At 40.5% G+C, this 26,199-nt stretch overlaps 1 long non-coding RNA gene across 1 annotated transcript in view; it reads right to left on the bottom strand.

Annotated features, from left to right (window-relative positions):
* LOC128851013 (uncharacterized) overlaps positions 1 to 20,319 on the bottom strand; it is a 56,788-nt gene extending 36,469 nt beyond the window's left edge. Inside the window, exon 1 of the long non-coding RNA XR_008448302.1 lies at positions 20,286 to 20,319. This is a non-coding gene — a long non-coding RNA (uncharacterized LOC128851013). The remainder of the gene's footprint in view (positions 1 to 20,285) is intronic.
* Positions 20,320 to 26,199: the final 5,880 nt, after the last annotated feature.

Genomic DNA, 26,199 nt, shown 5'->3' with positions numbered 1-26,199 from the left:
CTGTATAAATGATCATTAACTCTAAACGTTCTTAGCTGACATTAGTGTCATCCAAACAACTTCATCTTGGACCAAACGTGCTTAGTAATTAGATTTTATGAAAGATGATGTACATGCTTTCACAAGTGGTCTAAACCAATATAAAGCCTCATTGCTCTCAAAAAATAGTGATTTTAGACTTTGCCCCACTTTTCTACTTATTAACATTCAGGTAACCATTTGGTTATCATCTTGCTGATAGAGCAGACTGTAAAGCCACAGAAATGCTTGTGCTTGTACAGAGATGTTCTGGGACCACGTGCCCAGGATTGGAGGGGAAAGGACTATGAACAGACTTCCTCTTGTGTCACTCAGATTAGCTTAAATTGCTTTTAGCGTGTCATTTGCTATAGACAAACAATTATAACCACTATCCTAAGAGGCAGGCACCAAGGGAGTTTGTTACAAAGTATCAGCAACACTCTGGGACATAAGCAGGAACATTTTATTGAGCCCAAGCAGCTTTTTCTGAGCTCACTGTCCTTTATTTGGACTTTCTACATGATATTATAAGTGCCTGGAGCTGTTGTCTTGAATTTGAATCCTCTGTGGAATAAGGAGAGTTAAATGGGATTAATGGCACGCTTCGTGCATGCCAGTGTGCTGCCCTATCCAGGCAACTGAAAAAATACGTGAAAAATTCCCTTTCTAGCATTAAAAGTAACAGTGCTCGGGATTATCTGTGATTTCATTTACGAGAACATAAGAGGAGCATCACTGAGTTAGACCAAAGGCATGTTTAACCTAGTTCTTGTTTCTGTCGACAATCAATAGAAGAGGCTTTGTGAAAGAGACAGAAAGAGAAAGAGAGAAAGACAGAGAGAGAGAAAGAAAGAAAGAAAGAAAGAAAGAAAGAGAGAGAGAAGGAGAGAGAGAAGGAGAGAGAGAAGGAGAGAGAGAAGGAGAGAGAGAAGGAGAGAGATAGAGAGAAAGAGATAGAGAGAAAGAGAGAAAGAGAAAGAGAAAGAGAAAGAGAAAGAGAAAGAGAAAGAGAAAGAGAAAGAGAGAGAAAAGGAGAGAGAAAGAGAGAGAAAGAGAAAGAGAAAGAGAAAGAGAAAGAGAAAGAGAAAGAGAAAGAGAGAAAGAAAGAGAAAGAGAAAACGAGAGAGAGAAAGAAAGAGAGAAAGAAAGAGAGAGAAAGAAACAGAGGAAGAGAGAAACAGTACAGCAATAGCAAACCTTCCCTGCTTCTGTCTATCAGCACCTTAGGCTCTACCTCAGCCACAGGTTATATCAGATTCATGTTTAATAGACCTTTCTATTACAGCTTGAGTAGGCTGCAAGAGATATTTCCTCCATGAATCTGCCCTCCCAACCGTATTTAAGCCTGGGACCTTCCGGACCCTATGACAGTGAGTTCTATAATTTAACAATGTGATAATATTGAATTTGTTAAGTTCCCCAGACATCGCTGGGTGTTACACTAAGTAATTATTGTCTATTCACTTTTTCTACTCTGTTCTTTTTTTTGTACTTTTGCTACCCATTTCCCTGCTGTCAGTCCCCCGACAGACTGCAGCATCTCATTCTACAAAATAGCTTGGCCAAATTTTTGGCTACTGTTGATCACCCCAGTGAATATTTTCTGCCTTTTGTATCTAGGGATGATGATAAACATTATTCATGAGGGAAGAGAACTATCTGAGATTTATCTGTAACTGAATTCTCACAATCAAGAATCCTACCAATTAAGCTGCAAACTCAGGCTCTCTTTTCTACTCTCTGTCTAGTCCCATAGCTCTTAGACACAAATGCTATAAATGCCAAAGGATTTACCTCTTGATTTCTCTCCGAGGCTTGTAGTTATGCCTGGGATCCTTCTTCAGAGTGAAACAACTTATTTTTGCTAAATTTGTTTCCTCCTACTTTTAAGCCTCCTAGTTAAGACCTCAGTAGTGGCATGGGTCAGAAAACATCAATTTCAGTCCCCAGGTGCCCATAGCCCCAGCTGTCTCCAGCTCTTTATTTCAGATACTTCAAATACTAGTGCTACAATGAGTCCAAAGGAGCCTGAAAGCCAACACAGTGGATCTTTGCCCTGAGCAGTATGAGTGCAAGACACTGACACTGGCTTTCACCACAAGTACTCCTGTATGTGGACGCTGCTCTGGCCTTGGTTCAGGAGCAGAAAGAGCCCTCTGGGAGTGCTGGCTACTGCTTTTTCCTATTAGGCAACATAGATACGAGTCTCTGAAAGACAAGATTGAATCTAAGTCTAATGATTCTGAGATTAGCGCTCTGATCTCAAAGTTATTCCTACTTTTCTGAGCTCAGTATTTTGCGTGAAGCCCATCCTGACAGCTGGGTGGCTTAGATGATATCCACCAGACCAGACACAGATGCAACTTCATTTACAAATCCTAGATAAACTGAGGCAGGAGATGGGCACCCAGAGCCTTTGGGCAGCTGCACAAGCAGAATTTAAATTACTGAGGAAAACAGGGGAGCTCACAGCTTCTCAGAGAAACAATCAAAGTCAGAGAAGACGACTGAGGGACAGTTGAATCCCTCTTTAAAGGCTTCAGTGCTGATAGTCTAAGCGGTATTTCTGGTATCTAACTGCTATTTATTTCTTTTTCTTAGAATTTCTAATCAATTTGAGGTTGTTCTAATATAAAGTAGAGAGAAGTATATATGCACATGCGTACTCAGTTACTGTAGAGGTAAACCTCTTGAACATACTTTCTTTTTTATTTTTATATTTGTGAGCATGTGGTGTATATAGATGTAAAAATATACATGTGTATGCATATATGCATGTGGTTTATCTGCTTATATACATTAATATATACATACACAAATAGAATATACTTTCTCACTTTGGTATCTGAGGAAAGATTTTCAAGAGAAAATTACATGCCAAATCCTTAAAGCTGGCCGCCTCACTACCTTTGACTTGTTTGAAAACTCAAGACCCGGCCAACAAATGTGGTCAATAAAACCCTCTCTATTCAATTCACAAGACCTCCAACCACGTTTTCCTGAAGTCATTACCTTCAACTTTTCATTGTTCTATTTTCTTTTTTCCCCCCACTTTTTCTTGAATACCCCTACAAATATTTTAGTAAGCTATTATTACTCCTCATTTCTAATCCAGGCTGTTCTGCATGTCTTTTTTGAGAACATTTGCATTCGCGGTTCTGATTTCCACCCCAACAGTGGCAATTTGGGTATAAACACTGAAAGAACCATCAGAGACAAGAAAAAAAAAGAAAATTACACAAATGAGAGAAGATACTACATCATCTACTCTGGGCCTCTCATTCCAGTTGTCTAAGCTATGGACTTCACTTCCTCATGCCCTGGAGTCAGTGGAGGAAATGAAGCCCCATCCCAAGGGAATTCAGGACATCTGCTCTGGAAGTGCCTAGCTCTGTATTTTGCATATGTGCAATACCTGTACCGTTATGCCACTTCATTTACTTAGACACCTACTTTGGGATGCGTAAAGCAGAGATTGACATTTTTTAGCTCTCTTGGCGACAGTAACTTTTATTCTGAACTGAAAATCCTAGATAATAATAAAACAGGTTTAATTAAAACAGTGCGAGCTTGTGTGTAAACCAGCCCTTAGGCAGCTTCACAAAGTCATATAAATCAGAGCCACACAAGACACGTTATGTTACTGAACGCATCTGCCTGTCAGAGTGAGCCCACCCATGCAGGATATCTTGTAGTATTTTATTCAGCGTGGTTTTAAAAGCCAAAATCGTTCCACCATTTATTCCATCATGCACAATACACTCAGAGCAAATGCCCTGACTACTTATGGTCATTTAAAAATCCTACAACACTTTCCATAAAATTTCCTACCAGTCGTGCCCTGCTAAATTTACAAATGAGATAATTGCAACACTGTCTACATTATCTTTACAGTTTCAGCTGGGTGCAGTGCTTTTCTTTATTACTGGTGCTAAGATTTTATAATGATACTTTGAATTTAGATGTGGCTGTTTGTCACAGAAATCTAAATATATTGTTTAGGAAAGTAAGAAGTATCACTCCTTTGTTAAGGAGAGGAGCACTGCTGCCATGACAGCCACAGAGCCAGAACTGAATACTATGTCAGCAGTACAGTTAGGATTATATTTACTCTGTCTGGACTCCAAGACTCACCCAAACCAGGTTGTAAAGGACATTACGATGTACTAGACATGTTCCACTACTGCTATGGTAGCATATAGTTGTGCTAACCAAATCCTGGGCTGCATCAAAAGCAGCGTGGCCAGCAGATCAAGCAAGGTGTTTCTGCCCTTCTACTCTGATCTAGTGAGACCCCACCTGGAGTACTGCTTCCACCTCTGGAGCTCTCAGAACAGGAAAGGCATGGACCTGTTGGAAGTGGTCCAGAGGAGGGCCACAAAAATTATCAAAGGACCGGTACCCTCTCCTATGAGGCAAAGACTAAGATAGCTGGAGTTCAGCATGGAGAAGAGAAGGCTCTGGAGGGACCTTATTGTGGCCTTTGGGTACTTAAAAGAGGATTATAAGAAAGATTGAGACAAACTTTTTAGCAGGGCCTGTTGCAATAAGACAAGGAACAACAACTTTAAACGGAAAGAGGATAGATTTAGGCTAGATATTGGGACAATTTTCACAACGATGGTGGTAAAACATTGAAACAGATTGCGAAAAGAGGTGGTACATGCCCCATCCCTGCAAACTTTCAGGATAAGATTGAACAGGGTTCTGAGCAACCTGGCCTAGTTGGAAATATCTCTGGTCCTGCAGAAGGGTTGGACTACACAACCTTTAAAGGTCCCTTCCAACACAAACTATTCTATGACTCTATGAGTAAGGTTAACCATTCCCACAGGAAAACTAACAACATGGAACAGGTGAGAAGGACAGACATGAAGTTTCCTCTAAATTCTTGTTTGATGGAATGTGTCAGAGCTGTCCTCCCTATCCCTGAAGAACCAACATGGTCAGTTGTTCTACCATTACAGACCTAAATGCCATTTGGCTCCCAGGTTATCTGTCAGGGTCTGGAGCCATCTCACAGATGGATCCAGGTTCCACTGAAGCTTTCTGATCTCCCTTGCCTTTCATTATCTCTCCAATGCAGACGGGAAAAAAAAATACAGAAACCGAGAAAGGCAGAAATGCCATAAGATACTTCATCAGGTCCAAGTTCCACAGAATGGAGAGGCTATCTATCTGCCCAGGAGCTGGTGTAAGCTCATGCAGCTTACATCATCAATCTCCTGGATGGACCTCAGACCCCTGTGTACATTCCTTTTCCTGGCACAGAACCTAACCTTTAAGATTTTACTAGTGGGCATTTTTGTAACTCTGTATACAAACAACTCTATGAGGCCAAACTGGACCATATCATATTATTTATCTCACAACGATGCCACAAGGTTAAACTAATTTCTGTTTGTAAAAGCAAAATTTTAAAAACAGCTATGAAAACAGAAAAAAGCCCTTTACCACTAGAAGAGAAAAGATTACTCTGAAAAAGCATGGATGTGAAAAGAGCTGTTTCTAGTAACCATGCAGTGCCTCTGCCATTTACCCTCTTCTCTGTCTTCCTCTCTTTCAAGAAGCAGGTACTTAAATAGATTTGCTTATGCATTCCATGTTTCTTTTCAAAACACCCATTATTTGGCACAAAAAAAGAGGAAAGAAGCCATGCCTACAATTCAGGAAAGCACTCATAAAAAGGTTTTCTTTGAAAATCAGAAGGAGGATAGTGGAGGGGGTATGTTTTTTTTTAAAAAAAAAAATAATATATCTATATAGGCTATATTTCACAGTAGGACTCCTGATAAAAAGGTAGGCTGTGAAGTCAGAAAGAAAAGAGATGTCATTTTGGTGCATCCTACAGCACCAAAATAGCACAGAAGCCGTCTCCCTTGCAGATACTCAGAGAGGAAATTATTTTTGTAAATAAGCAGTCTCCAAGTCATGACTTAAGACAGTGTGTAAGAATGTATGTGTTAGTGTGCAGTCACTCTAGATTTTGTTTTATTTGCGTTGTAGCACATTCTGACCTACATTAAATGGTTTCCATGCCCTGACCACAAAACAAAGAGGCTCAGCACACAGACAACCCCATTTCATCAAGAATGCAGTGCAAAATGCATGCTATAGCTTTGCTGTTTGCCATTTTGGAACAGCAATATACACTTGCCGCAGTACAGATGCCCCTGGGCAATATTAGCTGGATACTGCAGCACCGTAAGAGGGGTTAGAGCTCTCTACTCATGCTTGAAGTCTCCATCACAGCTAACCACCCTCCCAAAAATGATGCTGCACCTCATAGTGCCATATGGCATATCAGATGCTAGTGCCTTGCTGAAGTGTCTCCAGTGTACGTTTCCCAAAAGAACTTACACATGAAGGTGAAATACCAGAGTCCACATGGACCCTGTATGCAGTGTATTCACACATACCCAGTACTACACATGGGGCAATAGGCCTCTGTATCTTAGCTAGTTTCCATGGTCCCAGCTTAAAAATATCTGGGGAAAAAAAAATATTAATCTTTTCAACAGATAACAGAGAGTACATAGCAATAATAATAACATCCAGATGCTAGGCAATACATTTCTTCCATAGAAAGACTGCAAAGACCTGAATTGTAAATCCTGATTTTATAGAAAAAGAACTGAAGTGACTAAAGCTATTTGATTTTCCTGCACTCTAGCATGGATATACTAAAAATGAAATATATCCTTTATTATTTTTTTATAATGGAAAGAAATAAAAAGTAAGAGGATGTGGACACAAATATGTACAGAATAAACTGCATATATATCTCACAAGCACACACAAACAAATGAGCAGAAAACAAGTTTGTATAAAAAGAAGTGACAGTGTAAATTTAGAGAATACCAGCTCTAAAATTCCTCCTCTGACTTTCTAGCACTATTAGGATATAATCTTCCATTGCATCAGAATATGTTGGATTCTACTCAATTGTGAACAGACTGTAACTAGGGGTAAATATAGCTATAAATACCAAATATATGTAAAGGGGCAGAAGTGATATTACATGAATAAGCTTAATAATAACTGTGGTTATTCTTAGATCCTGACCTTGCAATCTTATTGTTCTTTAAGTGTGTATGTTAAATATAAGCAGAATCACTTTCTGTGTTTATGCAAATGTACTTACCACGTTTCTAGAATAAGTATCTTTTGAGATAGATTGGAAATAAGAGGTCACTGGCAGCAACGTGATACATAGAAAAATGTTCAGCTGTGTTATTTATCTATGTATAGATCCAAAATCTTCTAAATGTGATCTGTGTGAGAGTTTGGCTCACTTTCTTCATCCAAATGGTCCCTGTGACATCCCTGTCATCACTTAGGCTACCTTATGCTGGGGTATGCTCCAAGGGTTTGGATGAGAGGTTATCAAGCCCTCATGTTCAGTTTGTTTCTGCAAGGTAAAAACAAACACCAGCATGTCCATTTGGACTCAGCTGTGGTATTTCTAATTACCACATTGACTCCAAGCAGCCATCATAATTAGCAACCTCATGAAGCTTATGCAGCATTTGGCTTCCTCCTGTCTGTTTGCCTCTGAGCAAACGGAAGGGCATTTGGTGGGAGTGAAGTTGACACGGAGCAGCTGGGGGAGGTGTCTGCATTATCACCTTCACATAAAGGCTCAAAACTGTCTTCCTCCACACCACCAGCTCAGTTTATATGTTGACACTGGACCAGGGCATCTGTGTGAATACAACAGCCATAATCAGCTCCTCTCTGCAGTATCCCATTCTTTCACACTGCCATGATCTGGACATTGTCTGCAACACCAGATGTTTGATTTTACAAGTCTGTCATTTCCGACACTCAAAAAATATTGGTTCAATCTCACTGCAATTCTAGGGAAACTTCCTGTCTTCTGCTGATGCTTTTTATCAGCTACCATAGATGGGTGGCAGAGATCTAGAGTCTACTCAGTGCTGTCCTTCAGACATGGAAAATGAGAAATGTACAGTGAACCCTATAAAATTAAAACCTCTGGAGGCAGACTGCCCTGTTCCAACAGTTCGTTCTTTCTGCTGCTTATTACAGAAATCAGCTGTTCTCCTTGTCCACTAAGGAAAGAAAAAAAAGATTTAATTTGCAGCAAAGATGATTAAAATTCACATTCAAGAAGGCATTGCAAATGAAAGAGTAGTTGCACATCAGAGTTTGATGTGTGGGGTGGTTGTGAAATCTCAGGTTTATAATGGCTGAGCAACTAATGGTTTGTAACAGCTGAGTAGACGATTCTCCATTACCAAAGGTTTAGGTACAACTGATCCTGCCTTACTGCAAAGCAGCAATAAGCAATCTCTTGACGACCTTTCCAGCTAAACATGTCTATCATTTTATCATCTTCCTATTTGTGAGTTTTGTCTGTTTAGCTGATCCTGATGAATTTAGCATGAAGTTTCAGCTGTGACACCACCCACTCCTCATTCCACAGCACATTTGAGAACAGAAACCAACCGAATTCAAAGTCACCACTAAAATAAAACAACTATCTCCCACGCAACGTCAGTGCAAGGAGGAGAAATTTCTAATGAATGTCTCCAAACCCTCAGGGGATGTCAGAAACAACAACAGCCCACTTTCCTTCCAAGCCCACATAAAACTCAGAGGCTGTGGCTCTGCAGGGAAGTAGGATGGACAGATCTGTTTAACAAGGACAAGCAGAGAGTAGAAGGTAGCGAGTAGGGAACAGGATATGCTTGTGGCAAGGCAGTTTGTGAGAAGTCTATACTGTCAGGAGATGGAAGAATAACATATGGGGACGGCTTATCCATGATGCTCTGAGACTTGGAGGTTTAATCTGAAGACCAGTTGTAGCTGGTCAGCTAGTCACGAAGCATTACATCCACGACAGTTTAGGACAGCTTTTCCGATTACAAAATCTATTGTTAACTTTCACCAGATAATTTTACATCAGCATCCCAAATAGTACATAGAATAAATCCAGCACAGCCATACCAAAATATTTGGTCACATAGAAAGCCTCCATCTCCCTCATGAATTTCTTACCATCACCACCATAAAAACTTGCAGCTTCTTATTACAGAAGGATGTGGAAGCAACTGCAGTCAGCAGACTGTAGATATGCTTGGTCTTGTTTGTCACAGCATACTCAAGGATGAGCACTGTTGCTAGGATGTTGACCTTGAACTGCAAAGAAAATTTCATATTGGAATATTTTAGTATTTACATAGACAGACACTGGCTAAGGTGAGAAGAACACCCAGACTACATGCCTTCTGTCTCCAGCAATAACATGAGAAGCTGGATAATCCTGCAACAAGTCTTCAAGGTGTACAGTGGATTTAGAATTTAATAGCCATAGATCGTTGCTTACATAAACTACAGGAGTAAATGAACCACCTTTTTTCCTTCTTATTTAAAGAGCCAAAGTATTTCCCTACAACAACCCTACCACCTACATCTATACCTTCCTTGCAAATCCTATATGCCCTCTAGCTTCTTACTCTCTCCTCCCATGGTGTGATTCCTCAGGAATACCTCTTTCCCCATATTTCTTCAACAGGACCCTAAGGTAGACTAATTATTTTTCCTCAAAGCACATAAATATATACTGACGGCTTTGCTATATCCAGAAATGGTGGCGCAGTTTCTCTATACTTTCCAAGATGTTATAAATAAAAATAAATGCTTCTACTGCAACCATTATGCCACAAGCTCCTGCCTACATTTCAGCCACTGTGGTGACAGGCTGATCTAAATACCATTCTTAGGAAGATGAAAGAACAAAGATACACTGCAAAATGGAGATATGAAAAAATGGAGTGTGTGGAATACCTTCTTGTTTTGAAGAACAAAAGAATTCTTCCCTCCCCTGCAAAAGGAGACCATAAAAAAGGTTGATAATAACTAGATTTCAGGATCTGGGGTCTAAGAGGAAAACTTCATGGAGATTTTTTAGAGCCTTAAAGTGAACTTTTTATGATGAGTTCATGCAGGCTAAGAAGGAATGATGTTCCTAGCAGCTGGTTTTGTCAAGAAGAGCAGAGTTGGCAGCAGTAACTGGTTCCATCAAAGGTTTGGTGGTTTCACATCAAGCCCATAACACTGAAGCCAAAGTCAAGCCAGAAAGTCAAATAAGCAAAGCATGGTCAGGATCAGCAAAATATAGGGACTACAGTGTAGCAAAGTCAAGGATATATAGCAAGGACTGAGCTTATGTCATAGAATCACAGGAAAATTCAGTTTGGAAGGGACTGCAGGTTCTTGTCAGCTCATTCTTCCAGCCTGTATACAACAGGTCTAACTGTCTGGCAGCTTCGCCCTTGAGTTTATTGGCCGGTGTTCCCAGTCTGGTGTCATTTGCAGACTGGAGGAATCCATCACGTTCTCTAGATGTTTTACAGGTCAGGCCTTGGGACAGTGCACTAGTAAACCTCACTGCAGAAGTGTGGTACAAATGAGCCACATGGATCAAGGAACTCTGAGTATGTTCTGCAGATGATCCCCAGCTTGGAGAATTCAGGAATTGACTGACAATCTAATGACAAGCAAAGGAGGAAAACAAGCTAAAACCAAGATAGGTAAAGGAAAAAGCAGAAAGTGCTTTTCACAGCCAAACCTGAGTGAATAGGTCAGAAATAAAGAAGCAGAACATGTGCTTGAAGAGATAATCAGCCAGGACACAGAAACCCACTGACCGTGTCCAGAGGTGTTGTACCATACCTGATTCAGCAAGCCTTAATTCAGTGCGTATTTGACTGTCACAAAGGCTTAAGGATAGATGTGATTTCCAAGCATAATTTATTAAGTTTTTCTGAAAACATTGGTGACTTTCATTTATAGGTCACCTTTGAATATTGAAAAAGCAGCATAACAGTAAAAAAATTATGAACATAAAAATTATGGTCTTGTACATACAATTCGATATATTCATGTAAAGGCTGACAGAATATTCAGAATTCAGAATTTCATCTGAAGGACCAGGGGCAAATTCTCCACTGGTCCCAGATCCATAGAATCCATTTTTATTTCATTGACTTTATAAATGTCTAAGTTTGGGAGATATCATCATTTGAGGCTCCTTTTACAGTCCGTAGACAGAAGTAAGCGCATCAAGAGAGTGATTTATTAGAACAGTCTTAAATGCTGAATCTCATCTGAGAAGTCCAATTTCTCTCTTCAGTTTCAATGAAGGGAAGATCTTGTGTCTAGCTCAGACTTAGTTGTCTAACTCGGGGCAGAAAGCAGTAATCCTTCCTTCTGTAATTACATGGACCATTGGGGATCTCACCTGAATCTTGCTCAGAACATCTGAAACTCATGGGACCAAGATTTTTATTGCATAAGTCTGTAATAAGATCTAAATCCTCCTTCCTACTTTTTCTCCTTGTCTTTGGTGACTGACATTGTTTTAAATGGTTAAGTCTTAATAATAGTGGAGAAAAGTTTGAGGTAAGAAGTTGTCATGTAAGCAGCACATTTAGAAAATTAACAACACAGACCCAACTATGTGAAAAAGAAAATACATCTGGTTCTTCATATCATAGTACCTACTTACATCAGTCACATGTGGCATCCGGTGGTTGTAGAGCATGTAGGAAGGCATAAGTATTAAAATCACTCCAGAGGATCTCCAACATGATTTTCACTCATTTTTTTTTTTTTCTGTGTCAGAAATACCAACACAGAGATTATATCAGGCAGGTGCTCTAGGGAAACACTGTACTGCTACCTTGCAAACAACTGGATTCCCATGAGTCTTTGAAATGCATGTGCCCAGGAGACCAGAAAAGGGTTTCACTTGATCACATCTAGAGATCTACCACAGATGTCTCAACATCTGAACTAGACTACTTTGTAGTCAATGAAGAGAAAGAAATATTTTCATGTGAACTTCCGAGCTCACAAAAAATGCTCGACAATTGCACACATAGCAGCGTCTAGCAGGCTTTCAGGTGTCTTAAAGTGCCAGTAGTATTTACATGGGGTTGTCAGATATGACAAAGTACCTGTGCCTCCCAGAAATAAGAGCTAGTAGCAAAGTGGGAGAAAAAGAGCATCTCAAACTATGACAGGTATCACATTAATGTAGGCACAGGAATTTGACTTTTACATAGCAGGCATGGAACTAAGGTCCAGAGCATAGAAGCATATTACACAGTTGAAATCAGTGGGTCACATCTAGAGGTTTGTTTTAGAACAAGACTATTGGCTCTCTAGACTCTACAGCATCGACCAGATCTTCAACTGTAATGGAAGCTTAGACACCTCACTTGCGTGCAGACATATAAATTTCATATAAATTTCTGAATGTGGCATTAAATCCCACTCTTAGAGTGGCATTCACCTGCCTAAATTCCATAAAAGACACCATAGGACTTCCAGCTGCTCCACAAGAACATGCAACTTTTGAAAGTTATGCACCCACTTATCCCCATATGGCTGTTTGAAATTTCTTTGGGCATCTCAGATTGCATTAGCCACCACTATTTTAATAGCCAGGCTGAACTTTTTGCAAGTTTATAGGGTAGGTTCCAACCCCAGCGTTCACACCAGGAGAATGCCAACACTGTTTTATATCCCTGACCAAGTGGTGTACCTACACTACGTGAACAGCCTGTCACCCCCACACACGCGTGCACGCAGATGTGCCGTTACTAGAGTTTGCAGCCACAGCAGCAATGGTTGTACACTGGCAAGAGTATCTCAAGTCCTCTGTGCTAGGTCCTGTTCACCCTTCCACATGCAAGGTAACATAGGAGAGGAAGAACTTGTCCCATCCCATTTCAGAAAATACCAGTATTGATTTGACACAGCTATGAACTTGCTGCTAGAGAGAAATGAGTACTGTTAGGGCACAGTTCACCTGACCTACATTAAATATCTAATTTAAAATGCCACCGTTCTTGCTCTGTAACTGCCAGCTTCTCATTGATGACTGCCAAGGCAGTCTACACAACCAGCTGAAATGTAAATGTCTCCGCTGTGAACACCAAGATCTGATCACATTCCATACTGCAGGACACTGTTTAAGAACCTCAGCAGCAGAGTTGCATAGTGCATTGTCTATCTCCTGTGGAAATTAATAAAATGGATCAAAGATACCCTGTTTGGAAAGTCTTTAGTAAATAATCTTGCCTACATTTCCACAGATGCTGAACTATCCCATGAAGGCGGTCTATCTGCCTCTGCCTGTCACTGAGGCGTTTTTATTTCAAGTTTTTCAAGAAATGCAGTACAAGGATGACTGGTTTTGATGAAGGATTTTGAGAGACAGAATTACACACATATGTGTATGTGTATATTTGTAAGCTTTTTTACGTGTATTCCCCACCACTCCACAGTCCTGCCCCACCACTTTCAACTGTCCCAAGTTACAGGACTTTCATCACTTCCAGATGAAAGCTACTGTAACACTTAATATTTAAAAGTTCACTCAATAGTTACTCTGTACCTAGCCTATATATCATTTCTGCAAGAAATGAAAATGTATCAAAAGCCAACAGTAAAAAAAGAAGGAGGGGAAAAAAAAACCAGGAAAAATTTGTAGAGACATACAAGAAAGAAAGAGCTTGTGGCATATGCATGAGCTTAAAACTTCAAGAAAAAGTTACATTAATGAAGGTAGTTCACAGTTTAAAATTAATTATTTTTGCATTTCTTTTTCTCAGAGGTTCCTCTTCAATATTCCAAATATAAATGGTGGTGGGATTATTTAGAAGCAGAGTACATTATAACTAAGGCCTATAGCAACCTCACTCAGCAGTGAAATTTGTTGTCTCCCTCTGATCCTCAGATTATGGAGATGAGGGGATGAATGTACATCAGTAAGATTCCCCACCGAGATAGCTTTTCACTCTTTTCAGTAAGAAAAAGATCAAAGGGAAAATAGCTAATTAACATACCAAAGGAGACAAAACCCCTAGAGCTTTATCGTTGTTGCAATCCAATAATAAACAGCCAAGTACAAAAAAGATTATTTGATAGTGACACACAGAATTGAAAGCCTTTGAAATGTCAGCTTCTCAAAAAAAATATTTTTGGAAGGGAAAAATATCCATAATTATACAGAATAATGCTTAAGCATTGGGGAGTAACTCTTCATTCCAGTGAGAGCTTTCTTGTAAAACTACTGTGCTTAAGAACAACAGCTTGGCTTGCCTTTATATGAAATAAAATGAAAAAACTTAAAAAAACGCAGAGAAGTCTTCAAAGCTCTTCTTGAGCAAACAGTCAATTCTTTTATAAATTAGAAGTTAAGTACAGTTGTTCCTGATCTATTAAAAAATATCAACAGTCTCCATTCCCGGACCAGCTTCCAGCTTTTACAGACTCGGGGGCAGTGGGACACTAAGTTTTCAAATGATGGCTGTCTGGGCTGGCTGACTGCTGTGCCCTGTTGTAAGTTCTAGGTGCTTTTATAAAGCCAGAGGCAAAAAGACAAATTAATGTAGCAGCAAGTTACGTGAAACTCTTCCCTGGGGAAAGCAACTGGCTCAAACTACATAGATACATCAACATCAGTGAAAGAAAGAGGACGGGGCCATGGGCCCAAGCATATTAAATTGTAAGTAGTTTCTCTGGCACACCTGTGGCTCACAGCATCTTTCCTTTCACAGTACTGTTAAGAAATTAGCACCACTTTGAGGCCATTCCCAACAGATAGCTCGGCATGGCCAGCGTGGTTTGGGGGATAATTTTATCTGCATGGGTGTGAACCATTACATTTGCAGGGCCGAAGGATGATCACCACTCTGTTCCATTTACAGATGCAGAGGTAGCAAATCAGCCTGTGTTAGAGATATTTTTACTCCTAGGACATCTGGTTTTTGAGTGAAGGAAGCTGAGAAACACTGTGGCAAATGACTGTTCAGCAGCCAGCACAAAATACTCCACTTTTGTCCTACTAAAGCCACATTTGCATGTTTTAAAATCCCCATATTTGGTAAAATAAGCATGATTTAGAAGAAAGGTTAGTCCCTGCATGTATACTAGCAAAGAATATTCAGGGATCTGCTTAAAAATCTCCCACAGGATAAGGCCCTGGAGGGAAAAGGGATCCAAGAAAACCAATTGAAATTCAGGGATTGCCTCCTCCAATGTCAAGGGCAGTCCATCCCCACAAGTCCTGTGCAGATGACCAGGGAAATCCTGGCAAAAAAATCAAACACAAAAATTATGTATATATAAGGTGGGAGCAAGAACACGTAACCCTTTTGAAATACAGAGATGCTCTCTGAGCATGCAGAGGTGTAGTTAGGAAAGCCAAAGCCCAAATGTAATTGAATCTGGCCAGAGATGTCAAGGACAAGAAGGGCTTCTGTAAGTACACAAGTAACAGGGGAAGTATGGACCCACTGATGAATGGTGCAGGGGCTCTAGTGACACAGGACATGGAACAGGGCAAGGTACTAAATGCCTTCTTTGCTTCCACCTTTACTAGGAGGACCAGCCATCGGGAATCCCAGAGGCCTAGGAGAAAGGCTGAAATAAGGAAGAGGTACCCTTGCTGGAAGAGGATCAGGTTAGAAAATGCTTAAGCAAATTAGACAAAGTCCATGCATCCCATGTGGTGGGATGCACATACAAGTTCTGAAGGATCCAGCCAATGTCATTATGAGGCTGCTCAATTACCTTCAAATAATCATGACAATTTTGAGAGATGTCTCGGGAATGGAGGAAAGCAAACATCACTCCTTTCTTCAAGAAAGATGAGAAGGAGTATCCAGAGATCTACAGGCCAGTCACCTCACCTTGATCCCTGGTTAGGTGATGGAGCAGCTAATCCTGGAAATCATTTCCAGGCACATTTAGGACAAGAAAATCATCAAAGTTAATCAGCATGGATTCACCAAGGGAAAGTTGGTTTTGACCAACCTGATAAACTCCCATGATTATATGACTGGTAGATGAGGGGACAGCAGTGGATATTGTCCGCTTGGATTCAGTAAGGCTTTCAGTTGTCTCCCCCAAGATCCTCATAGAAGATCTGATGAAGTATGGGATGGATAAGCAGAGACTGAGGTGGGTTGAAAACTCACTTAATGGCCAGGCCCAGAGCACAGTTATCGATGGCACAATATCTAATCAGTTTAGCCATTAACGAGCTGTGTACCGTGGGGGTCAGTACTGATTCTGATCCTGTTCAACATCCTCATCAGTGATTGGGATGACTGGGCAGGGTATGCCCTCAGCAAGTTTCCTGATGACATAACGCCAGGAAGAGTGGCCAATGTGCCAGAGTGTCATGCTGCCATCTAGAAAGTGCTCAACAGGCTGGAGAAATGGGTGGGGTGGAACCTTATGCAGTTCAACAAGAAGCACAAAGTTCTGCATCTGGAGAGGAACAACCCCAGGAATGAGTATGTCTTGGGGACCACTCAGCTGGAAAGCACATTTGCATGAAAATCCCTGGAGGTCCTGATGGACACCAAGTTGAACACGAGCCATCAATGTGACTTTGGCTAATGGTGTCCTGGGCTGCATTACAAAAGGTATTGCCAGCAGGTGGAGGGAGATGATACTTCCCCTCTACTGAATACCTGGAATACTTGTGTCAGCTCTGGGCTCCTTGGTACAAGAGAGGCATTCACAGACTGCTGACCACAGCTCAGCAAAGAGCCACAAGGATGATTAACAGACCGGAGCAGCTCACATATGAAGAGACACTGAAAGAAATGGGACTGTGCTGCATGGAGAAGAGAAGGTTCAGGGGGATCTTATCAAAGAGCACTGATATCTGAAAGGAGGGTGCAAAGAGGATGGAGCCAAGTTCTCCTCAGTGGTGCTCAGAGACAAGAAGAGGTAAGGTGCACAAACTGAAACACAGGAGGTTCCTCATAAACATCAGGAAACACTTTTTCACTGAGAGGGTGAATGAACACTGGCGCAGGGTGCCCAGGGAAGTTGTGCAGTCTCCTCCCTGGGAGGTATTCACGAGCTTTCTGAATATGGTCCTAGGCAAATGGATCTAGGTGGTCCTGCTTGAGCAGGAGGATGGATACAATGACCTCTAGAGGTCTTTTCTAACCTCAGCCACTTTGTGATTCTGCCATATCTTTTCATATCAAAGGTACTCTCCTTTTGTTAGGCTGCCATTATTGTAGGAGAAAATTGAATTTCCTTTGATTGTACTCCACCTGCTCTCTGAAGAAAGACGAGTTTCAGTTTCTGCTGGAACCAGTCATGACAATAAAGAAGAATATTCTGTATTTCATGCTACTGTTCATTATTTTATTCAGCATATTTGTGACTCAATACTGAAGTCTTAAACTATACTCCTCAGGAACATAAAAGTAATAGGCCTGTTTCTTTAACCTTGTTTGTGCAAGGAGTTGAGAGACAACACTCAAAACCTGCTGCCTGGCTCAGCCTTTACAAGAAGAATCCATGTATTACTGTACCGTGTACAGTATGTACAATGTACTCTATTGCCAACTACTATTTAAGTCCTAAAATATACACATCCATACCTCTGGCACTAGAGAAAGAAAGAGTGAGTAGAGGACTCTGGCTTTTCAATGCAGCCTGGCTTGGTTCTTGGTCATTTCCAAAAGCAAATCTACTACAGAGAACCTAGCCCTCACCCCATGTGAACATGAGCCACTTTGTCCCGTGCAAATATTGGATCATGGACTGACCTCTGGCTGTCTCCCTATAGCAAACTGGCAAAGTGAACACAGTCATAAGTGGCCCTAATGGATGAAAAAACAGCATCTTTATTTCCTGTTAAAACACAACAGCCACCAGCTTGATGCAGAAGATGCTCTAAATTAAACCAGGTGGGTCCAAATTGAACAAAAAAGGAACTTTCAGATGCCCAGTCTTCCGCTTCAGCTGTGCCAAGCTTAATATGTCAGCTAATTTACATACATATATTATATCTGTCTGTCCATTTCAAAGACATAATTATGGCAAATAAGTCCCAGAAAGATGTTTAGGATATGACATTCTGGAGGCTAATTGTGAATATGTTGTGTTTTAGAAATACTTATTTCTTCCTTAAGTGCAGCGGACAATGGCCTGAAGAGCCTGCAAGAGCCTGTAGATGCACTCAGCAGGATTGTTGCTGTCACTGTTCTGGAGTTCTGCTCAAAAGCATCCAAAGTCCACACCTCTGAGCCTGCCCTGACAGATCTGGAAGCAAAGGGCTTTGCTGCCTTTTACTCTGCTAATGGTAAAGCCAGACATGCAGAATACTTTATTCTGAAATTCCAAAGTGACTAAAAATCCATTCTACACTTTAGCAAGAAAAACATCCTCATGAAGCTGACACAACTACTAAACCCACACTGACCCGTAACTATGCAAACTGGGTCTCACCAACTCCCTTCTAGTTATGGCTGAGTGGGCAACTCCCTTTACAAAGTCAGCCTAGAAAAAAAAGAAGGAGAAACCTAGTACTCAACTTAGCTAATAATCAAAATATGTCTACAGGTTCTTTGTAGGCTCTATGCTTCGAATAGGCTGTAAACACATCTCCACTCTTTTAGAGCTAGTCATTTCAGTGTGAGTTAGATAAAACAAGCGTATGTTGTTCTTCTATTTTGAAAAGGCTCTGGGGACTCTTGGAACTCCTGCAGTACAGCAAAAATTCTTAATGATATTTGGTTGGGTGTCTCAATTCACCCAAGTATTACACTTAAAAGTACTTTTGCTAAAGTGGAAACAAGTGTATATTACAGATCGGAAGAAATATCGTGCCACAATGACTCTTTGACAAGCTTCTGAAATATAAAAGGCTTCCAACAAATCAATATAAGAAGAGTTTTATAAGGCGTAGTATGTGGTTTAGCTATCTACAAGACACAGTTCTAAAATGTCCATTATCTTTTTGCTATGAAACCATTAGAGAAGCAGCAATATCATGTGTGTTATCTTGTCTGACTATTCTCATGTGTTTTACTAAATATAATCCTTCCCTCGGACATAAATCACTAGTACCAGGCTAATCTGCCCACCCCCGGAATAAAAATCACACATGTTCTTGTACATGGTAAAATGAATTCACTCCAGCTCTTATTCTGTTTACTTTCTCTGATTATTAAAGAAAAATATTTCCAGAGGAAGTAGGAGAACTGTTGAGAAGGACAACTATCTATGAATATCAGAAAACAACCACAGAAATTAAATTATAGCAGATTATAGCCAAATATTTGTACTAGAAACCCAGTTCAATGTGTTGTGACACATTGTAACATGCCACATTACTTAAAAGATCAGTCAAAACCATTCACATTCTGAATAACAAACACACACAAAGAGTTGCTTATGAAATGGAGAATTATTTCCATAAATTAATTGGGAACAGATTTCCTCATGTCTATTCACACACAGTAGCAGCTTGTTCCAGAGACAGGTCTTTTTTGCTTCAGTATGAGTAACCAGGAAAGAATTTGACCCTTGACAAATGATTTTGAATAACGAATATGTTTTTTAAATATTCCAATCTGCTCATGGGCAAATTCATCAGCAGAACAGCAGGAAAAAATTGCCATCTTGATTACTTTCTATTATTTAGCCATATATTCTGTCTCTTCAAAACCTCACCCTTTAAATGCCTCCGCCCCCTCCCTCTTTAACTTCAGCTGTAGCAGTAGAGGTTTTTTGTAAAAACCTCCTGTTAGTAGCATTCATTGTACGTTAGTCTGAGAAGTTGTGAAGTAGAGTATGCTCAGAAAGGAAGTAGGAAAATCAATTCCTACCGAGAAAATGCAATGGTAATAATTATCAACTACATTAAGTTTTCACTGTTTGATTGTGATTCTCAGCCAACTACCATAATTTCTCATTCAGAGGCAATTGTGGTAGAGGAAAGAGGAAAAGGCTTTTTAAGGCTTTGTGAGGTTTCCTTAGTTCGCTTTTTGTCAAGCTTATCTGCACAAAAAGGATACACAAAAAGAATATTGCTCAGATTGCAAAGTCAAACACTTCAGTGCTAGTAAATGCCAAAATTAAGATTTCTCAAAAACGTTAATTCAGTCACTTATGCACTGTGCCACAGTCTTTAATTACTTGATGACATACTATTTTTTCCACACAGTTCTTTCCTTTTTCTGTACTGGATGGTGCCCACTTAATGAGTAAGCTATTCAACATTTTCTTTTATCCTTCACATTCATTGCATAGCCCCAATGCTTTATTTACAGCAAACTATTCAAACCCTGCTATGAGGATCGAATTAATTTTATCATGGGCTTTTCTATGGCTGACATCCCCATCATATCTTAAATATTCATTAGGCCAGAGAGAGAGAAATGCTGTAGTTTGATGGTTGGAAGACTCACCTGGGAGACTTGCTCTGATGCAGTTTCTGCTCCAATGAATATTTAAATAGCCTGTAACAAACAGAACAGCTTCAAGATGAGACACTAACCTGCTGGCACCTGCAGACTCCTGGATATAGCATTTATCAGAAAAACAGAAAACTTGTGTTGAAGACCTTCCTAGTCAGACAGAAACTAACCCCAGACCTTCAGATGGTTAACAATCACATATCAGACTGCTGCTGGCTTTTCCAACTATAGGCTACTGTGGAGAAGGCACTTAACTACAGAAGGTGGCTTACCACTATATGATGGAGTGAAAAGCTGGCTTTCCTTCAGTTTAAAGCAATTCCTCATGTCTCACTCAGGCACTTTCTTGCCAAACTTTCTGGCTTCTTCAGGCCTTTCTTAGGCATTCCGTTCTCTCCATGCCTTCTACTTGTGCCCAGTATGTAAGGCTGTAAGCCAAAAAAAGATCCAAGGTCAGTCCCGATAAGGGTTCTGAGCACATCCTAGTCCCTAAGGAGCCTAAAATAGGCCAATTCTCCTTTAGCCCCGCCTTTCTCAGTATTCAGTACACGTTGTATTATACTGCTACATATGGCACAAAAGCTCTGCTTGAAGCAGCTCAGCACCCTTTTCTACATGATATATTTGACAAACAAGCATTTTGACGTGTTAGACAGCCTCATAACATAGACAGGAGCTGGAGGTGGAAACCTACTTCTCTTTTCATAAGGTAAGAAACCAATGTAGACACAGGCATCCCAATGCTACTTTCCTCCTTTGCTTAAACACAACCGTGATGAATCAGTAGCATTGTCAAAAGGAGGAGGGAGAAAACCTTTCAGAAACATTTGGAATCTCTTGACTTAGGTAACTTTTTATCTGGGAGATATATTAGCAGCTTGTTAGACTGGCTGTAGTTGAATGCAGCTGTCTTTGACTTTGAAATTTGTTCTAAGCTATGACAACAGTAAGCATCTGTTTTTGTAGTGAACCTCCACCTACTTTAATTTAATTTCTTTCTAATTCAGATAAAACTTGATTATGTAATGCCTACCTCTTTCACAGTTTTGTAGTTGTTTGAGGGCTTCTTAATTACTAAGGGTTCAAATACTTCAAGTCATTTTCTTCTGCTGCCAAAGGTTTCTTATAAGTAGGTTTCAGTTAGTGCTCTGTTCTTTTTATAATATTTATGCTCCATATAAGACATTCTTGTGGATTTCAGATATTTTTCATGGGATTTTTTTCCCTTTCCCCTAAAATTATCCATTATGGAATCACAACTTCCCTTTTAATCATTGAAACACACATATAAGTTTTCATAGAAACACAAGCTTTCCTTCATCTAACACATCCCAATTTAAATTAACGTTGATGGAGACAAAAATAATCTAAATTTTCATCTTTCTGCTGGGTACCTGTTGGAAAGATTACAAGAATCTGACAATCTCTTCTCCAAAATTGGCCATAAACACAAAAAAAATCCCTAATTCATTTCACCTAAGTCTCCTAGATAGCAATCAGGTGGTAGGAATATCTAATTACCTTTAACAAGGGTCAGATTTTAACTGGTGTCCTTAACTCTTCAATGTTTTATTTGAAAATTACCAATCCTTTGAACTGTCCAGATGGTTTAATAGGCTATTTTATTCACTCGCATCTAATTACTTGTCTTCCATAAATATTTGGTTTTGATTCATTAGAACACTTACTGTGTGCTTGTAAAGCACTAGTTAATTCATAAAACCCTTATTGAACTTTACAATCATTAAACACTCTATTGCATCTTCACCCTATTTTTCATTCATGGGCCCAGATTCCCTCAGCAGGCCAAGGGTCAGCCTCATTGAAGGGTAAAATCACAGACTATATAGTTCTGAAAACCATGAAGCCCAATTATTGCAACTCTGCCACTAAAGGGCATCTGAGAATTCCGACTGATTAGCAACTAAACAATAGCTTAACAAGCAGTATGTTTGCATTTCTTCAGAGGGCTCAAAAAAACATATGTGGTATTGAACACATTGTGCATAGGGACCAGAAAGCAACTAAATATAGTACTCAGAGATATATAGTTCGAACTGAACACATGGTGCTGGTAAAGATTGGCGTTTGGGTGCATGCTGGGCACAAGGCTAAAATAATGAACCAATTACACGATAGAGGCATGACAGAAGATCATTAGAAGAACACATGACACAATGTATAATGATGTAATTACTTGTGTAGAAAGGTGAGTCATATCTGACTCTTTGGATATGTGCTGTGACTTCCACTGTGTGCTGCTTCACCAGGAGCAGACAGCGCTATGTTTTCTTGTTGCTTCATGGGCTAAATAAAGGAACCTGCATTACTCCCTCCAGTGCTAAGTCAAGCTGTGCCAGAGTCTTCACGGTCTCTGCAGGAAATACTGAGCTTGAGCCGGCGAGTGTGGCCAGTGGGCAAGAATTTTTATTATAAAAAGCCTCAGTTGTTGTGGAGTCCCTGGATATTTGAAGCACAAGAGAGCCAGCTGGAACCAGTACAAAACAAGTAGATGATAGGAGAAGCAGCCTAGCAAACAGTAGCTCTAATTTATCTTTGTTTCTCCCCATCTGCGGCCATGCTGAGAACCTTGAGGTTGTTCTGAGTCTGTCACTCTAATCCTTCCTGTGCCCCGTTCTTAGTTACTGGAAGAACAGAAAATATTTCTGGGCACAAATAATGGTTTATGCACATCCAGAGTATCTACATGAAAATCGCAGTCAGAAAAATAAGCAAAATTGGCTGCTTACACTTACTGAGTGCCTGGGGTTACGACAGTGACTCCATGCAGCTCATGGAGACCATCACTCATTCGTAGCCTCCTTTAATCATCAGCAGGCACAGTGGTTCTCTGCACAGCCCCAGAGATCCTTACCACCTCCTTCAACCCTGCTGCCAGCACCATGAGGCAGCTGGGTCTGCACTGATCAGCACTGAGGAATTAGCAAGACTGAGGGAAAGAGGGGAACGATAAAGACATTCACTCGCTGTGTGGGCAGCCACAAAAGCAGCAAGTGCGAGTAGAGGTTTGTCTCTCCTCCTTCTCAGAGAGTGATAACTTGCTCATGCCACTCTCATTGTATCTCTTGTGAGACCCACATCATCATTGGGATGGAGAGCAAGAGGAAGACTGATTCCTGGAGCATGATCTACTTGTATACTCTGCTGTACTCTAGTGCAATCTTGGGTACTTGAGAAGGTACTGCTTCCAAACACCTTGGAAACAATCCCCCTGAGAATTTCATACAGGTAAATAATTAAGCATGAACTTATTTATTAACATCAACGGGACATGTCCCACCATATTTAAAATGTCCTAACTCCAGAATACATCAGGATGCAAGGTGGGCATGCAAGGAAACAGGTTTTCTTCGCCTTGCAGGGTTCAGAAAGAAGTGAAACTTTCATGGAAGGCAGAGGAGAAGAAGAGGGAAGAAAACACGATATGAACTTAGCAAACCTGCTTGTAGGCAGCTCATCTGCATTTGAAGGGAGGTCTGGGTTGTAGCCTCCTTCTTCATTTACACTCAGAGTGTGTTTAAATGGCGTTTCTTCACTGAGTGCGAATTCACAAACATTATTGGAAGTAATTCACCAGCTCAGGTAACTCTTCACAAAGTGAGTGCTCAAACCACTGCATTATTATGTAGAAAACTGGCAGAGATGGTATATTTTTTGACAGTGGGGATTTTTTTCCTCCTAACACAAGCATAAGATTTTTACAGCTGCAGGGATTCCAGCTCAGTTCACTTCAAAGTGAGTACAGAAAAATCCCCTGAAATCTGTGGTTCTGTTGCATGACCACAGGTTCAGGAGTTCATTCACTTGATGTTCCCCTAGTTGGTCAGTCCATGGGTGGGTTTTGATTACAGCTCGAGGCATTTTGTTTCCCTCACACACAGAGAAGGGAGTTTATTTGTACACATAGGGATCGTGGAGTACAAAATGAAGGCCAAACACTTAATAGCTAGTAACAATTCATTTCTCCTGTTTAGCCATAGTCTTTCACCATCTGATACTAACTCGTCATCTAGACTGTCTGAAAAAGAACTATGATATATATGTCTGCTTTTTCAATTGCGATTAGTAATGCTACTATTTTTATTTCATTGGTGGTGTACTTCTAGATCGTTCACAAACACCCTTAACTTTGTCATTTGGCTGAATGTTCCCTTTGCTAATTTATATAAGTGGCTACGAACTTCTCTTTTTCTCATTCATTTTGATAATATATAAAATATTTTGATGTCTTCTTTTTCTGTTTGGCAGAGTTCCTTGATTTTGGGGAGAATGGAGAGGAGAAGAATATCTACAAAATCACTCATAAAAAAAATCTAGTTCTCATATACACCTTTATACTTAAATGTTTTCTCTCACTAACTTGGTTCATATGTATTTTTACATTTTGTAAACTGGCCATTTTAGGGACTCAGCTCAATGTTTTGATGGTCTTAAGTTTCGTTCACAAGAACGAGGTCTGGTATGGAGTAGATGCAATTATCAGGACCCTGAGTGCACCAGTGGGCCTGAACTGCCCTGAGCCAACCAGCTTGACCTCAGACCTGCATTATCACTGTGGACATGTCTGGTGGTCACTGCAATCCTGGGAAACCTTCAGTTACTGTCTGTGCTCTCCTGACCTTGCTGGGGCATGATGGGATAGTGCTCTTAAAGAAAAGGACACTGCTTCTGCCTGCCTTGCCACCACTCTCCACCCCTTTCTCCTGCTGAACAGCCCTGTCCATGCCCGAAGACCAAGACATTGATGCAGCCTTTGCGCAGTGGCGTGTTACATAATATTTAGATCCTGTGATCTATTTTCTCTTAGTAAAACTCAGTATGGATCCAAGAAGCTATAGTGCCCTGAAAGTGTATGAAGAAATGCTTCATGACAGAAGTACAGCGATGTCACTGATCTCAAGCATGGTGGGATTTTCCCAGCAGTTGATACGCACTAGGATGCCAGTGACTTTTCTTCAGTAGGACCTTCAGTTATGTCCCTGCAATGCCCAGAGCTGAGGCAGCCCCCACAAGCCGGCAGTGTGAGTAATAGTTTTCCCAGGTCAACCAACAAAGAAAAAAGAGGAAAATAAGCCTCATTTCAGACTGTTTGGAATGTCTTTCAGCTCCTGATCTCTAAATCAAGAAAAAAATATGTTAAAGCTATGTTTTCCATGCTTAATATCATATTCCACCATGATAATATTCCACTCAACAGAGAATAAATGTGTTTTGAACACCAAAAAAAGAGCAAACAACCCCTCTCCCACTGAAGGGGGAAAGACAAATCCACAAAATTTCTAAGTGACATGGGTTTTACTGTCTTAACTTAATAACACAAAGCCCAAGACCCAGGATTTGGCTGTCCTGGATTTAAGAGTCTGCTCTTCTCATGATCCTTGAACGCACATCTCCCAGATCCACAGCCTGGGCCAGGCTGGGGTTGAGAGCTCCCTTTGCAGCTTTGCTTCATGTGTTGTTAGCAGAGCACCATCTTAATGCCTGCTTCATAAAGTGGAACAGCTCTAGGAAGGAAACTCAACAGCACATACCTCTCCCAAACTCTGTTCCTCAGTGCTGTCTAATCAGCATGCCACTTCCAGATGGATATATCACAGGCAAATGTTGCAAGACTCTCTATGTCTTCACTGAACAACTCAATCACCAAGAGTTAGACCCTCCTGCATGGTACTCGTCCAAGCTGCAAGAGGAAACAACCTCCATCCTAGCAGCTGAAGCACTTGAATGCATGAGTTTAAATATAAAAATGAGACATCATCCACAGCAGATGAGAACTATCCAGCCCCAAGTAGCTTAACAGGAAAGACTTTCCCTGTGTGGATCAGCTGATCAGCTGTGGTAATCAGTCCTAAATCTCCCAGAAACTGAGCAAAAGCTGCACCCA

Source organism: Cuculus canorus, chromosome 1 (genome assembly GCF_017976375.1).
Source record: "Cuculus canorus isolate bCucCan1 chromosome 1, bCucCan1.pri, whole genome shotgun sequence".
NCBI lineage: Eukaryota > Metazoa > Chordata > Aves > Cuculiformes > Cuculidae > Cuculus > Cuculus canorus.
The sequence above is the reverse complement of the archived record's forward strand: the minus strand, read 5'-3'. Positions and strand labels throughout refer to the sequence as shown.